Consider the following 17,642-nt stretch of genomic DNA (forward strand, 5'->3'; position numbering starts at 1 on the left):
TCTGCGATTATGATCCGAACATCTAATCGTCTGACCAAACAAATGCTGGAGGATACATGTACAAAATACAGTCGTAATACGCTTTAAATAGTAACATAAATCAAAACAAAGGGAAGGAAAATGGCGGATTCTTTGCAGAAGTATTGACACCGCCGTAAAAATGCTGCTGTATGGAATAGTAAAGGGATGCAAAAACATGTCAGGTAGAGGAAACAATGTAAAATTCCATCAGTTACCAGTCAACAATGTGAAGAACTGTAGGGAATGGTTGATAAGATTTCTACTTTTTCTTTGTCTCGGAACTTGACCTACATACGCTACAATACCAATATACATGTATATACTTACTCGGACATGTCAATTCGTGTACAGCTCGAAAGAAACTTCCCTGATAAGAGTGAAAATCTGAATGCGTGTGAAGGAAATACGTAATGGTAGTAGAAATATTGAATTTTCTGAGTCTGTGGCAGTTTTTCAGTAGAATAAACGTCTTTTAATTCAATAAAAGGACGCTCGTCTGCTGCTGAAGCACTCGCCATTACAAGACAGTCATGTACAATTAAGAACCAATATTTCATTGGTCAAGCCGATCAGCTGATAAGCCTCCACGTGATATGATTTTATGAAAATTTCCGATAGATTCCGAAGTTCCTGTGAAATGGGCTATTGAATTCAACATGTTAAATTACCTCTTTATTTCAAGAGAAAAAACAAACAAACAGCATATCACATATCAAAATCTACCAGTGCTAATAAAATCGAAAACAACTTTCAACAAATTTTGACGAAACCATAGTCATCAGATAGGAAATATTTTATTTAAAAAATTGAGTGCTCATACTTATATATTTCATTCAAAAATAAGAAAGTTATTGCAGTTTTTGCCACAAATTTACTGGATGCTATATACAAGGGAAGTAATTTTATTGAGTGCTATATGGCAGGGAAGTTATTCCAAGTAAGTCCAATTTGAAAAAAATAAGGAATTTTTGAACCATAGGTCTCAGTTGTTGCTATATATACCTAAGAAACTGTGCATTTCTAATCAAACAGTACAATATTGTTTTCTATTGTATCATCACATGACAGAAAGAAAAGCTTTCAAATGGTTAAAAATATAGGTATGAAATAAATGTATACTATTTACTTCTGAGTCATAGTGTGAGAAACAACATCTCAAAAGCTGTTTTATTCAGGTAAAGTGCAGATACCTACCAGCAAGTTAATTAAAACAAGAGCACCGCAATGCGGAGCAACATATGCCCGAAGGTATGACCTTTGACCCCTAAGTGTGACCTTGACCTTGAAGCAAGCCATCCTAAACATGCGTTGTCTCGTGGTGAACATTTGTGCCAAGTTTCTTTAAAATCCTTCAAGCAATTCAAGAGTTACAGAGCGAATACAAAACAAAGTCATATGGCCTTTGACCCCTAAAAGTGACCTTGACCTTGAAGCCAGCCATTTAGAACATGCGCTCTGCATGTCGTCTCAATGTGGTGAACATTTGTGTCAAGTTTCATTGAAATCCTTCAAGCGGTTCAGGTATGACATTTGACCCCTAAGTGTGACCTTGACCTTGACGCAAGCCATCTGAATAATGCACTCTACACGTCCTCTTGATGTGGTGAACATCTGTGCTAAGTTTCTTTAAAATCCTTCAAGCAGTTCAAGAGTTACAGAGCAGACATGAAACAAAGTCATATGACCTTTGACCCCTAATTGTGACCTTGACCTTGAAGCGAGCCATCCAGAACATGCACTCTGCACATCGCCTTGATGTGGTGAACATTTATGCCAAGTTTCTTAGAAATCCTTAAAGGGGTTCAGTAATGACCTTTGATCCCTAAGTGTGACCTTGACCTTGAAGTGAGCCATCCGAAACATATGCTCAGCATTTCGTCTTGATGTGGTGAACATTTGTGCCAAATTTCATTAAAATCCTTCACGCAGTTCAAGAGTAACAGAGCTGACACAAAACAAGTCATATGACCTTTGACCCCTAAGTGTGACCTTGACCTTGAAGTGAGCCATCCAGTACATGCTCTCTGCAAGTTGTCTCGATGTTGTGAACATTTGTGTCAAGTTTCTTCGAAATCCTTCAAGGGGTTCAAGAGTTACAGAGTGGACATGAAATTGCTAATGGACGGATGGACAGACAGATACCTGCATCATAACATAATATGTCCCTTCGGGCATATAAAAACACAATTCTAGAAATCATGAAATAATAATGGTGGTCTGTTTGATGAAATGTCAACTCTCTAATTAATTACCCACTTTCAGTAAGAATGACTTATATATTAATTAGAATATCTTACTATTCAAGTGCTACCTCTGTTACAGTATTCCATTTCACTGCCTGTGAAGAAAACTGGTGTAACACATTGAACATGAAGAACAGGTTATGACAATTCAATCTGCAGAATGCATGAGGAGAAACTGGAGTCGGCAAGTCTACATGGAGGTGTGAAACAATTATTGTAATAATGAATGTGTAAGTGTACCAATGTAAAACACTGTGAAACAGTTAAAGAAACAGCTATTCTAGTGAATATTTCATTATTCCACACAAGTAGACAATTATTATAAATTATCTATAGACCTTCAGAGGGTGAGCATAGAATGTTCTTTAATTAGTTACTGCAGTTATCAAGAAAATGAACAATTGTCATGAATGGTTCTGCACTAGTATCATTTTCACTGCAGTTCCTAGACTAGCTCCTAGACTATGATATATGATTTTTTTAATGTTTAATTAATATCAATTGTAAATACAATCAGTCTAGATCCTATGTCCAATATCATATGATAATATTACAATCAGATCTCTAAATAGACTGGCATTTGTCACTATTTCATAAAATAAAAGGAAAAATACAAAAGCTGAAATTTTGTGACAAAGACTTTATTATCAGTCTAGTGGCTAGTCTATGCAGTTCCTTACCTGTTCTTCACTTTGAATGAATCCCTTTAAAAAATTTCAAGTAAATTATGTACTATATATATGAAGTTAATTTAAACATTAAGAAAAGTAGAGTTTTGGTTCTTCTTCACTGCAACTCCTCTCTGTGTTCTCTATTTAGAAAAATCATTTCAATAGTTTTGAGTTAATGCTCTGGGTGGAGTATGATGTAAGTTAATGGGCAAAGTGTTACAGTTGAAATTAAATAAAGGGAAATAATTCAAAATGTAGATAAAGAAAAGTTATCACTGTTTTATATACACTGCATTTCCAGTTAATGTCCTTCATCTTTGTACACAGTTTGAATGAATTCCCTTCAGCACTGGAAGGGTTATGCCCTTGATAATTTAAACAAAACCATGGAATGCCTACAACAATACTGTCTTTTTTCTGCAATGAAAATATAGCAAGAACTGTAATATAACATTACCAGACTGCAGCAGTGACCTCCAAGGTATCACCTGTCTTCAATTTCAAGACTGAGCTCAGAAATGACCAATAAAATGATGGAGTTCCAAACTCAAGTTTATATCATTAGAGCAAGGATTGGTAGACATCCAAGTAAAAACCATGACCATAATTTAAGCCGAATGAATGATTTTCTGGCATCTATCAAGATTCAACCTACCAGTGATCCAGGTTGAGTGACCAATGTCAGTGATCTTTAACCACACAACCTTATGCAAATGAACAGTAAAATATGCTTCTCCATCATTGCAAAATTAAGTAAACATTTTTTTTGACTGGTAAGAATAATAATGATTATGTACCTGTAAAAAGGCTGGAAAAAAATCTGAACTGCAATGCCAAGGAATATCAAAACACATGAATTTCTTCTATATATTCTTGCAAAATATCAGAGGAACCTGTATATAAAGCATTCATTTTGGTTTTTATGTAGCAAAACTATCTATGATAGCAATAAGTTAAAGTATTAATGGATGCCTAAATGACTTTTGTCCAATAAATCTGTCAGAGTTTACCCAGACTGACAGAAATACATCTATTTTATCTGCTCTCCAAGAAAAAAACAGGAATGGTAATTCCAGGTTAATTAATGTATACTGGAGTTGTTTCTGAAAATCCTACACAACTACACAGATATACTTTTTATTTTGACTAGAAACAACTGGTGCCAGGATATGAAAACAAGAAAAACCATTTTAATCAGAGTTAAGGAAAAGAACTTTCACAACTGTACAAAAATAGAAATATATTTCTACTGACCTTACTGTAACATTAGCTAAGGCTCATGGTTTGTCTGTAAATATCAAAACTTCCATAAGAAACAACAAAAAAAAACACATTCTTTTAGGATGAAAATGTAAAGTATTAATGGACACCTTAATGAATTTTCTCCAATAAACCTGTCTGATATAGGTAACTGACAGAAATACAAAACAAAATTATCATTTCACCCAGGATTCTTGTAAGAAAAGCAGAAATGTCAAGTCCAGATTAAATAATGCTTATCTGAAAATGCACTGACACTGTACATTGCAATTTGACATACACAAGATTGCATGATTATGTGGACTGTATGTATACAGTATAGTAACAAAAAACAAAGTCCCATATCTATGCAGAATATTTATCTAAAAGAGCATAACATGCACCATGCACAACTAGGGTTGGTACTGATCACTTGTGTGAAGTTTCATTAAATTGTGTGCAAGGGTTTGAAATATTAGGCGTGCACAAGATTACATATGCAGACTGTATGTACATAGTATGTTAACAGGAAACAAAGTCCCATAACTCTGCAATTTTTGTTGTTGAAAGAACCTAACATGCCCCATGCACAACTACTGTTGTTACTGATCACTTGTGTGAAGTTTCACTGAACTGTGTCAAGGGGATGAGGAGAGATGGTGTGCACAAGATTGTGTCTATGTATATAGTAAAGTAACAAAAAACAAAGTCCCATAACTCTGCAAAAAAAATTCTGAAAGAACCTAACATGACCCATGCACAATTACTGTTGTTACTGATCACTTGTGTGAAGTTTCATTAAATTGTGTCAAGGGGATCAGGAGAGATGGTGCGCACAAGATTGTGTCTATGTATATAGTATAGTAACAAAAAACAAAGTCCCGTGACTCTGCATTTTTTTTGAAAGAACCCAACATGCCCCATGCACAACTACTGTTGTTACTTATCACTTTTGTGAAGTTTCATTAAATTGTGTCAAGGGGATAAGGAGAGATGGTGTGCACAAGATTGTGTCTACGGACAGATGGACAGACAGACAGACGGACTGACAGACAGACAACCTGAAACCAGTATATCCCCACCCCCTTACAACTTTGTTGTTGTGGGGTACAAATACATTCTTATAATGAAGAGTCAGCACAAATCTGTGCCATATACTAACCAAATATATTCTATGAAATGACAGCACAAATATGTGCCATCTACTGAACTAAATACATTCTATGAAGAGTCAGCAGAAATATGTGCCATCTACTGAACCAAATACATTCTATGAAGAGTCAGCAGAAATCTGTGCCATTTACTGAACCAAATACATTCTATGAAGAGTCAGCACAAATATGTGCCACCAACTGACCAAATACAAATACATGCTATGAAGAGTCAGCAGAAATATGTGCCATCTACTGAACCAAATACATTCTATGAAGAGTCAGCAGAAATCTGTGCCATCTACTGAACCAAATACATTCTATGAAGAGTCAGCACAAATATGTGCCATCAACTGACCAAATACAAATACATTCTATGAAGAGTCAGCAGAAATATGTGCCATCTACTGAACCAAATACATTCTATGAAGAGTCAGCAGAAATCTGTGCCATCTACTGACCAAATACAAATACATGCTATGAAGAGTCAGCACAAATATGTGCCATCTACTAAACCAAATACATTCTATGAAGAGTCAGCAGAAATCTGTGCCATCCAATGACCAAATACAAAAAAATGCTATGAAGAGTCAGCAGAAATCTGTGCCATCTACTGACCAAATACAAATACATGCTATGAAGAGTCAGCACAAATATGTGCCATCTAATGACCAAATACAAATACATTCTATGAAGAGTCAGCAGAAATCTCTGCCATCTACTGAACCAAATACATTCTATGAAGAGTCAGCACAAATATGTGCCACCAACTGACCAAATACAAATACATGCTATGAAGAGTCAGCACAAATATGTGCCATCTACTGAACCAAATACATTCTATGAAGAGTCAGCAGAAATCTGTGTCATCTACGGATCCAAATACATGCTATGAAGAGTCAGCAGAAATTGGTGCCACCTACTGACCAAATACAAATACATTCTATGAAGAGTCAGCAGAAATCTGTGCCATCTACTGACCAAATACAAATACATGCTATGAAGAGTCAGCACAAATCTGTGCCATCTAATGACCAAATACAAATACATTCTATGAAGAGTCAGCAGAAATCTGTGCCATCTACTGACCAAATACAAATACATGCTATGAAGAGTCAGCACAAATATGTGCCATCTAATGACCAAATACAAATACATGCTATGAAGAGTCAGCACAAATATGTGCCATCTACTGAACCAAATACAAATACATGCTATGAAGAGTCAGCACAATTCTGTGCCATCTACTGACCAAATACAAATAAATGCTATGAAGAGTCAGCACAATTCTGTGCCATCTACTGATCAAATACAAATAAATGCTATGAAGAGTCAGCACAAATATGTGCCATCTAATGACCAAATACAAATACATTCTATGAAGAGTCAGCAGAAATCTGTGCCATCTACTGACCAAATACAAATACATGCTATGAAGAGTCAGCAAAAATATGTGCCATCTAATGACCAAATACAAATACATTCTATGAAGAGTCAGCAGAAATCTGTGCCATTTACTGAACCAAATACATGCTATGAAGAGTCAGTAGAAATCTGTGCCATTTACTGAACCAAATACAAATACATGATATGAAGAGTCAGCAGAAATCTGTGCCATTTACTGAACCAAATACATGCTATGAAGAGTCAGCACAAATATGTGCCATCTAATAACCAAATACATTCTATGAAGAGTCAGCACAATTCTGTGCCATTTACTGACCAAATACAAATACATGCTATGAAGAGTCAGCACAATTCTGTGCCATCTAATGACCAAATACAAAAACATGCTATGAAGAGTCAGCACAATTCTGTGCCATCTACTGACCAAATACAAATACATGCTATGAAGGGTCAGCACAATTCTGTGCCATCTAATGACCAAATACAAATACATGCTATGAAGAGTCAGCACAAATATGTGCCATCTAATGACCAAATACAAATACATTCTATGAAGAGTCAGCAGAAATCTGTGCCATTTACTGACCAAATACAAATACATGCTATGAAGAGTCAGCACAAATATGTGCCATCTAATGACCAAATACATTCTATGAAGAGTCAGCACAATTCTGTGCCATCTACTGACCAAATACAAATACATGCTATGAAGAGTCAGCACAATTCTGTGCCATCTAATGACCAAATACAAATACATGCTATGAAGAGTCAGCAGAAATCTGTGCCATCTAATGACCAAATACAAATACATGCTATGAAGAGTCAGCACAAATATGTGCCATCTAATGACCAAATACATTCTATGAAGAGTCAGCACAATTCTGTGCCATCTACTGACCAAATACAAATACATGCTATGAAGAGTCAGCAGAAATCTGTGCCATCTACTGACCAAATACAAATACATGCTATGAAGAGTCAGCACAAATATGTGCCATCTAATGACCAAATACAAATACATTCTATGAAGAGTCAGCAGAAATATGTGCCATCTACTGAACCAAATACATTCTATGAAGAGTCAGCAGAAGTCTGTGCCATCTAATGACCAAATACAAATACATGCTATGAAGAGTCAGCACAAATATGTGCCATCTAATGACCAAATACAAATACATTCTATGAAGAGTCAGCAGAAATCTGTGCCATCTACTGACCAAATACAAATACATGCTATGAAGAGTCAGCACAAATATGTGCCATCTAATGACCAAATACAAATACATTCTATGAAGAGTCAGCAGAAATATGTGCCATCTACTGAACCAAATACATTCTATGAAGAGTCAGCAGAAATCTGTGCCATCTACTGACCAAATACAAATACATTCTATGAAGAGTCAGCACAAATATGTGCCATCTACTGAACCAAATACATTCTATGAAGAGTCATCAGAAATCTGTGCCATCTACTGACCAAATACAAATACATACTATGAAGAGTCAGCACAAATATGTGCCATCTAATGACCAAATACAAATACATTCTATGAAGAGTCAGCAGAAATATGTGCCATCTACTGAACCAAATACATTCTATGAAGAGTCAGCAGAAATCTGTGCCATCTACTGACCAAATACAAATACATGCTATGAAGAGTCAGCACAAATATGTGCCATCTACTGAACCAAATACAAATACATGCTATGAAGAGTCAGCACAATTCTGTGCCATCTACTGACCAAATACAAATACATGCTATGAATAGTCAGCAGAAATCTGTGCCATCTAATGACCAAATACATTCTATGAATAGTCAGCAGAAATCTGTGCCATCTACTGACCAAATACATTCTATGAAGAGTCAGCACAATTCTGTGCCATCTACTGACCAAATACAAATACATGCTATGAAGAGTCAGCAAAAATCTGTGCCATCTACTGACCAAATACATGCTATGAAGAGTCAGCACAAATATGTGCCATCTAATGACCAAATACAAATACATTCTATGAAGAGTCAGCAGAAATATGTGCCATCTACGGAACCAAACACATGCTATGAATAGTCAGCAGAAATCTGTGCCATTTACTGACCAAAAACAAATATATTCTATGAAGAGTCAGCACAAATATGTGCCATCTAATCTACTGACCAAATACAAATACATTCTATGAAGAGTCAGCAGAAATCTGTGCCATCTCCTGAGCCAAATAAATGCTATGAAGAGTCAGCAGAAATCTGTGCCATTTACTGAACCAAATACATTCTATCAAGAGTCAGAATAAATCTGTGCCATTTACTGAACCAAATACATTCTATGAAGTGTCAGCACAAATATGTGCCACCTACTGACCAAATACATGCTATGAAGAGTCAGTAAAAATATGTGCCATCTACTGACCCAAATACATTCTATGAAGAGTCAGCAGAAATCTGTGCCATCTACGGAACCAAATATATGCTATGAAGAGTCAGTAGAAATATGTGCCATCTACTGAACCAAATACATTCTATGAAGAGTCAGCACAAATCTGTGCCATCTACTGACCAAATACAAATACATTCTATGAAGAGTCAGCACAAATATGTGCCATTTACTGAACCAAAATACATTCTATGAAGAGTCAGCACAAATCTGTGCCATTTACTGACCAAATGCATTCTATGAAGAGTCAGCACAAATCTGTGCCACCTACTGACCAAATACATTCTATGAAGATTCAGCACAAATCTGTGCCATTTACTGACCAAATACATTCTATGAAATGACAGCACAAATATATGCCATCTACTGACCAAATACATTCTATGAAGAGTCAGCAGAAATCTGTGCCATCTACTGGCCAAATACAAATATATTCTATGAAGACTCAGCAGAAATCTTGCCATCTACTGACCAAACACATGCTATAAAGAGTCAGCAGAAATGTGTGCCATCTAATGAACCAAATACATGCTATGAAGACTCAGCAGAAATCTTGCCATCTACTGACCAAATACATGCTATGAAGAGTCAGCAGAAATCTGTGCCATCTACAGATCCAAATACGTGCTATGAAGAGTCAGCAGAAATTGGTGCCACCTACTGACCAAATACAAATACATTCTATGAAGAGTCAGTAGAAATATGTGCGATCTACTGAACCAAATACATACTATAACAGTCAGCAGAAATCTGTGCCATCTATAAGACCAAATACAAATACATTCTATGAAGAGTCATCAGAAATATATGCCATCTACTGAACCAAATACATGCTATGAAGAGTCAGCACAAATATGTGCCATCTACTGACCAAATACAAATACATTCTATGATGAGTCAGCACAAATATGTGCAATCTACTAACCAAATACAACTACATTCTATGAAGAGTTGTGCCATCTACTGAACCAAATACATGCTATGAAGAGTCATCATAAATATGTGCCATTTACTGACCAAATACATTCTATGGAGAGTCAGCACAAATATGTGCCATTTACTGAACCAAATACATTCTATCAAGAGTCAGCACAAATCTGTGCCATTTACTGAACCAAATACATTCTATGAAGAGTCAGCACGAATATGTACCATTTACTGAACCAAATAATTCTATGAAGAGTCAGCACAAATATGTGCCACCTAATGACCAAATACATTCTATGAAGAGTCAACACAAATCTGTGCCATTTACTAACCAAATAAGTTCTATGAAATGACAGCACAAATATGTGTCATCTACTGACCAAATACAATACATGAAGAGTCAGCAGAAATCTGTGCCAGCTCCTGACCAAATACATTCAATGAAGAGTCAGCAGAAATCTGTGCCATCTACTGACCAAATACAAATACATGCTATGAAGAGTCAGCACAAATATGTGCCATCTACTGAACCAAATACAAATACATTCTATGAAGAGTCAGCACAAATATGTGCCATCTACTGAACCAAATACAAATACATTCTATGAAGAGTCAGCACAAATATGTGCCATCTACTGAACCAAATACAAATACATTCTATGAAGAGTCAGCACAAATCTGTGCCATCTACTGACCAAATACAAATACATTCTATGAAGAGTCAGCAAAAAGCTGTGCCATCTACTGAACCAAATACAAATACATTCTATGAAGAGTCAGTAGAAATCTGTACCATCTACTGAACTAAATACATTCTATGAAGAGTCAGCAGAAATCTGTGCCATCTAATGACCAAATACAAATACATTCTATGAAGAGTCAGTAGAAATCTGTACCATCTACTAACTAAATACATGCTATGAAGAGTCAGCAGAAATTTGTGCCATCTAATGAACCAAATACAAATACATTCTATGAAGAGTCAGTAGAAATCTGTACCATCTACTGAACTAAATATATGCTATGAAGAGTCAGCAGAAATCTGTGCCATCTACTGACCAAATACAAATACATTCTATGAAGAGTCAGCACAAATATGTGCCATCTAATGACCAAATACAAATACATGCTATGAAGAGTCAGCAAAAATCTGTGCCATCTAATGAACCAAATACAAATACATTCTATGAAGAGTCAGCAAAAATATGTGCCATCTAATGACCAAATACAAATACATTCTATGAAGAGTCAGCAGAAATCTGTGCCATCTAATGACCAAATACAAATACATTCTATGAAGAGTCAGCAAAAATCTGTGCCATCTACTGAACCAAATACAAATACATTCTATGAAGAGTCAGCAGAAATCTGTGCCATTTACTGAACCAAATATAAATACATTCTATGAAGAGTCAGTAGAAATCTGTGCCATCTACTGAACTAAATACATGCTTTGAAGAGTCAGCAGAACTCTGTGCCATTTACTGAACCAAATACAAAGACATTCTATGAAGAGTCAGTAGAAATATGTGCCATCTACTGAACTAAATACATTGTATGAAGAGTCAGCAGAAATATGTGCCATTTACTGACCAAATACATGCTATGAGGAGTCAGTACAAATATGTGCCATCTACTGACCAAATACATCCTATGAAGAGTCAGCAGAAAGCTGTGCCATCTACTGACCAAATACAAATACATGCTATGAGGAGTCAGCAGAAATCTGTGCCGTCTACTGAACCAAATACAAATACGTTCTATGAAGAGTCAGTAGAAATATGTGCCATCTACTGAACTAAATACATGCTATGAAGAGTAAGCAGAAATCTGTGCCATCTATGGAACCAAATACAAAAACATTCTATGAAGAGTCAGCAGAAATAATTGTGCCATCTACTGGGGAGTCAAGATTTGAACAAATTTTGTAGAGGTCCACTAGGCAATGCTTCATATCAAATATCTAAGCTCTAGGCCTTCTGGTTTATTTTTTGAAAATTTTGAAGATTTTTCTATGTACAATCAAGTAACCCCATTAGGCAGGTGTCAATTTAACCCCGGGGGTCATGATTTGAATAAATTTTGTAGAAGTCTACTAGGCAATGCTACATGTCAAATATCTAAGATCTAGGCCTTCTGGTTTATTTTTGAATTTTTTTGGAAGATTTTCCTATGTAAAATCAAGTGACCCCTGGCGCGGGTCATGATTTGAAAACTTTAGTAGAGGTCCAATAGGCAATGCTATATGTCAAATATCTAAACTCTAGGGCTTCTGGTTTTTGAGAAGAATATTTTTTAAGATTTTCCTATGTAAAATCAAGTGACCCCTGGGGCGGGGTCAATATTGACCCCGGGGGTCATGATTTGAACAAATTTTGTAGAGGTCCACTAGGCATTGCTACATGTGAAATATCTAAGCTCTAGGCCTTCTGGTTTATTTTAAGAAAATTTTTGAAGATTTTCTTATGTAAACTCAAGTGACCCCTGGGGCGGGGTCAATTTTGATCCCGGGGTCATGATTTGAACCACTTTAGTAGAGGTCCACTAGGCAATGCTACAAGTCAAATATCTAGGCTCTAGGGCGTCTGGTTTTTGTTTGTTTGTTTGTTTTGGGTTAAACGCCGTTTTTCAACAGTATTTCAGTCATGTAACGGCGGGCAGTTAACCTTACCAGTGTTCCTGGATTCTGTACAGTACAAACCTGTTCTCCGCAAGTAACTGCCAACTTTCCCACATAAATTATCAGAGGTGGAGGACAAATGATTTCAGACACAATATCTTTTATCAAATCGTCATGGAGAACATACGCCCCGCCCAAGGATTGAACTCATGACCCCGCGATCCGTAGACCAATGTCTCCCTACTGAGCTAAGCGGGCAGGCTGCGTCTGGTTTTTGAGAAGAATATTTTTTAAGATTTTCCTATGTAAAATCAAGTGACCCCTGGGGCGGGGTCAATATTGACCCCGGGGGTCATGATTTGAACAAATTTTGTAGAGGTCCACTAGGCATTGCTACATGTGAAATATCTAAGCTCTAGGCCTTCTGGTTTATTTTAAGAACATTTTTGAAGATTTTCTTATGTAAAATCAAGTGACCCCTGAGGCGGGGTCAATTTTGATCCCGGGGTCATGATTTGAACCACTTTAGTAGAGGTCCACTAGGCAATGCTACGTGTCAAAATCTAGGCTCTAAGGCATCTGTTTTTGTTTGTTTGTTTTGGGTTTAACACTGTTTTTCAACAGTATTTCAGTCATGTAACGGCGGCAGTTAACCTAACCAGTGTTCCTGGATTCTGTACCAGTACAAACCTGTTCTCCGCAAGTAACTGCCAACTTTCCCACATAAATTATCAGAGGTGGAGGACGAATGATTTCAGACACAATGTCTTTTATCAAATCGTCATGGAGAACATACGCCCCGCCCAAGGATCGAACTCGTGACCCTGCGATCCGTAGACCAACGCTCTCCCTACTGAGCTAAGCGGGCGGGCTGCGTCTGGTTTTTGAGAAGAATATTTTTTAAGATTTTCCTATGTAAAATCAAGTGACCCCTGGGGCGGGGTCAATATTGACCCCGGGGGTCATGATTTGAACAAATTTTGTAGAGGTCCACTAGGCATTGCTACATGTGAAATATCTAAGCTCTAGGCCTTCTGGTTTATTTTAAGAAAATTTTTGAAGATTTTCTTATGTAAAATCAAGTGACCCCTGGGGCGGGGTCAATTTTGATCCCGGGGTCATGATTTGAACCACTTTAGTAGAGGTCCACTAGGCAATGCTACATGTCAAATATCTAGGCTCTAGGGCGTCTGGTTTTTGTTTGTTTGTTTGTTTGTTTTGGGTTTAACGCCGTTTTTCAACAGTATTTCAGTCATGTAACAGCGGGCAGTTAACCTAACCAGTGTTCCTGGATTCTGTACCAGTACAAACCTGTTCTCCACAAGTAACTGCCAACTTTCCCACATAAATTATCAGAGGTGGAGGACGAATGATTTCAGACACAATGTCTTTTATCAAATCGTCATGGAGAACATACGCCCCGCCCAAGGATCGAACTCGTGACCCCGCGATCCGTAGACCAACGCTCTCCCTACTGAGCTAAGCGGGCGGGCTGCGTCTGGTTTTTGAGAAGAAGATTTTTTAAGATTTTCCTATTGAAAATCAAGTGACCCCTGGGGCGGAGTCAATTTTGACCCCAGGGTCATGATCTGAACATATCTGGTAGAGGTCTACTAGGCAAGGCTTCACACCAAATATCTAAGCTCTAGGACTTCTGGTTTTTGAGAAGAAGATTTTTAAAGTTTTTCCTTTCGGTTGCCATGGCAACCAGAGTTCAGTATGGAATTCAATTCTTTGAACAATTTTTAAAGAGGACCATCCATGGAACATCCCTGTGAAGTTTCATCAAAATTGGCCTGGTGGTTTAGGAGATGTTGGTTAAAGGAAAGTGCACTTTGTGCTCAGGTGAGCTAAAAATCCCCCAAAAAATTCTAAGTCCACACAAAAATCCTTACCAGGTAGAGATAGGTCAAAATATACCTCAATATTGGTTGTAACATGCATGTTGTACTACAGAAAAGTGGTCTCGACTTTTCCCTACGACTAGTAATGAAAAAGTTAAAATATAAGCTATTTATAGTAACAACAAAGCGAAGTAATTCTAAAGAAGGGACCTGCCTATGACACTCCGTCTCATAATGGTGTATAATTGTGCCAAGTTACATCAAAATCCCTCCATGCATGAAGAAGAAATGCTCCAGACAAAGTCATTCTTGCATCTGACCTTTGGCCTCTAAGTGTGACCTTGACCTTAGACCTAGGGACCTGGTTCTTGTGCATGACACTCCGTCTCATGGTGGTGAACATTTGTGCCAAGTTATATCAAAATCCCTCCATGCATGAAGAAATGCTCCGGACAAAGATTTCATTCTTGTATCCTTTGACCTCTAAGTGTGACCTTGACCTTAGACCTAGGGACCTGGTTCTTACGCATGACACTTCGTCTCATGATTGTGAACAATTGTGCCAAGTTACATCAAAACCCCTCCATGCATGAAGAAGATATGCTCCGGACAAAGTCTGTGGATGCCGCCCGCCCGCCCATCTGACCGCCAGGGCATTCCCATAATATGTCCCGTTTTTCAAACAGGCGTATGAAAATGATATCAAGATAAAAGGATGGACAGCTTAAGTTAGAAATTGCTTTTACAAACATTTAAGGTCCCTGTGCTACTAGATAGCAAAACCAGGCACTTGGTAACTACAAAGTTGGCGGCCTCAAACCTATCTATTTTGCATCTCAAGTTGAATAGCAAAAATAAAGTTTAGACACATAATAAAGTTATTTCTAATAAACATTTGAAATAAAGTGAATGGTTCAAATAAATCGTATTCAGAGCCTCCAATCCCTCCAAATACACCTCAGAGCTCACCATTTTAGTTCTGTTTTCCATTTTTTCCCCTCCCTTACCCTCCCCCATCTGTGCGTAACATTCATTCAATAAATTATTTCAAGTTCATGATCAATCCCATTCATAATAACTATAGAGCCATAAACTACCACCAACATGAACTTTAAGATATTATTAGAATTTATCAAGAAAATAGGTGTTATCAAATAATCAAACATTAGCATCATTACGTGATAAGTTTTAGAACAATTCAGGGCTAAGGACCAAACAAAATTGCTATCAACTTTCATTCATTATGGCCTAAACACATCTATATATCATCCTCCACCATACATTATACTAATGATACTGTTCCTTTGTAATTTATTAGGATTTGTTTAAAAATCGTTTAATCAAATCAATATATCATCTCGTATCTCATCTGATATCTAAATTCTGACATTACTTTAACTCTGATAAACTTTTTTCATGCACGAGTACCCAGATCAGTTACCATTTAAACATTCTGTAAGCTCAATTTAACAATTCACATACAAGTTTTGTTTGAAAACATATAAAACTTGCGAGATGCATCCACCCAAAACATGATACTGGGATGTTCGATAAGATCGCAAATGTGATAAAAAGTACACACAGAGAAAATACTTTTCATGACATGCAACTAGGTGATTTTGTAAAATTCTTTCATTTCCATTTATTGTCCATTATTTCTATTGTTACAAATATCTTCTCTAAAGCACAACTTTAACTTAACTTAATACAGACACAAGAATAGAACCCAAACATGTATATACATTGGCCTTAATATTGACTGTGTATTTGTAATTATAGAATTTAATTAAATATCGTTTTTTTTCTGTTACCAAGACAACAATCTGACTCATTTGTCAACAGACAATATTAACTGACTAGAATAAGCGATACATGCTTTTGAAGATACGAAATACATGTTTTCGAAGACATGAAAATACAGTCCAAAAACATGACTATATGTAAATACATTTTTATGATATGGCACATCTGCTGGCAATTCTCTATTATCAATATAAATAGGAGTTGGAGGAACTGCTTCAGGTCAAATCAGAATTGAAATTCTTTTCTCATGCTAGACAAGGCACATCTCTGAGGTAAAAAAATAATTTCATACAAAAAAGAAGGCCCCTCAAGTTTGGACTTCAAATTTTCATGCACTAACATATCCATAAAACTCATATGCAAACTTATAGCAGGAAGACATAAATCCATCCAAGTTAATTTCAAGATAAGATAACATGTTTGCCAATGAAATCTTAGAAGATTCAATACAAAAAGCAAGCATACTGAAATATACTAATGATAAAAGTCTAAACAGTAAACCACCAACTGTTCAAAGTCACACAGGGAGGAGCAAAACACTGCAGTGTAACCCAGGGTTTCAAGTGAAAGTAGACATAAAAGTAGAATGGCCGAGTGAAACAAACTTCTTGAGTCAGCCCTGGCAAGGAAAGCAGTATTGTTTCACTGTAGATAAATCTTTGAAGTAATATTCATTTCCTTTTTGAAACCTAAAAGTATTAAGTTTTTGTCTAAGCTAGTTTTCATCACTGTTTTTTTTTTTTTCATTTTTGATTGATCAATATTTTAAATATCATTGATCTGATAATATATGCAGCCCCACTAAAATTCTGTGAAGAAGCTATAGTCTGGCAGGTATATATCATTTTCAACATCCACAGATTGTAATGCACACCTCAGGCCAACAGCTTGCTTTGTACCCCTGTCACTGGTAATGTATTACCATATTATAAGTTAGTGTGAAACCAAACACCCAAATACATATGATGCCCAAAATCTACAGCTGAGTTCTGTAATGTGAACTGAAACAACAACAACAAAGCTTTGGACTAACTTATAACCATAAGAAACCTAACACTCAAATAAATATGATGCCCAAAATCTACAGCTGAGTTTTCTAAACCAATCCAAAAGAAGAATGACAAGGACTCTTCTAAAGTATCTATTAAATCAGTTATAATCATGTATCCTTGCCATCATATCAAGTACTGACTTAAACCTTGCTTTAAGTTTGATGAGAAATGAAAACAAAGTAAAACTGATGAAGCCAAATCAATTACATACAGCTCTAGATCTTAAAAGTTGTG

At 36.5% G+C, this 17,642-nt stretch overlaps 1 protein-coding gene across 3 annotated transcripts in view; it reads right to left on the bottom strand.

Annotated features, from left to right (window-relative positions):
- Positions 1-17,642, bottom strand: part of LOC123537234 (uncharacterized) — a 437,951-nt gene that overhangs the window by 386,054 nt on the left and 34,255 nt on the right. The gene's annotated exons all lie outside the window — the stretch shown is intronic.

This window comes from Mercenaria mercenaria, chromosome 17, assembly GCF_021730395.1.
Source record: "Mercenaria mercenaria strain notata chromosome 17, MADL_Memer_1, whole genome shotgun sequence".
In the NCBI taxonomy this organism is placed as follows: domain Eukaryota; kingdom Metazoa; phylum Mollusca; class Bivalvia; order Venerida; family Veneridae; genus Mercenaria; species Mercenaria mercenaria.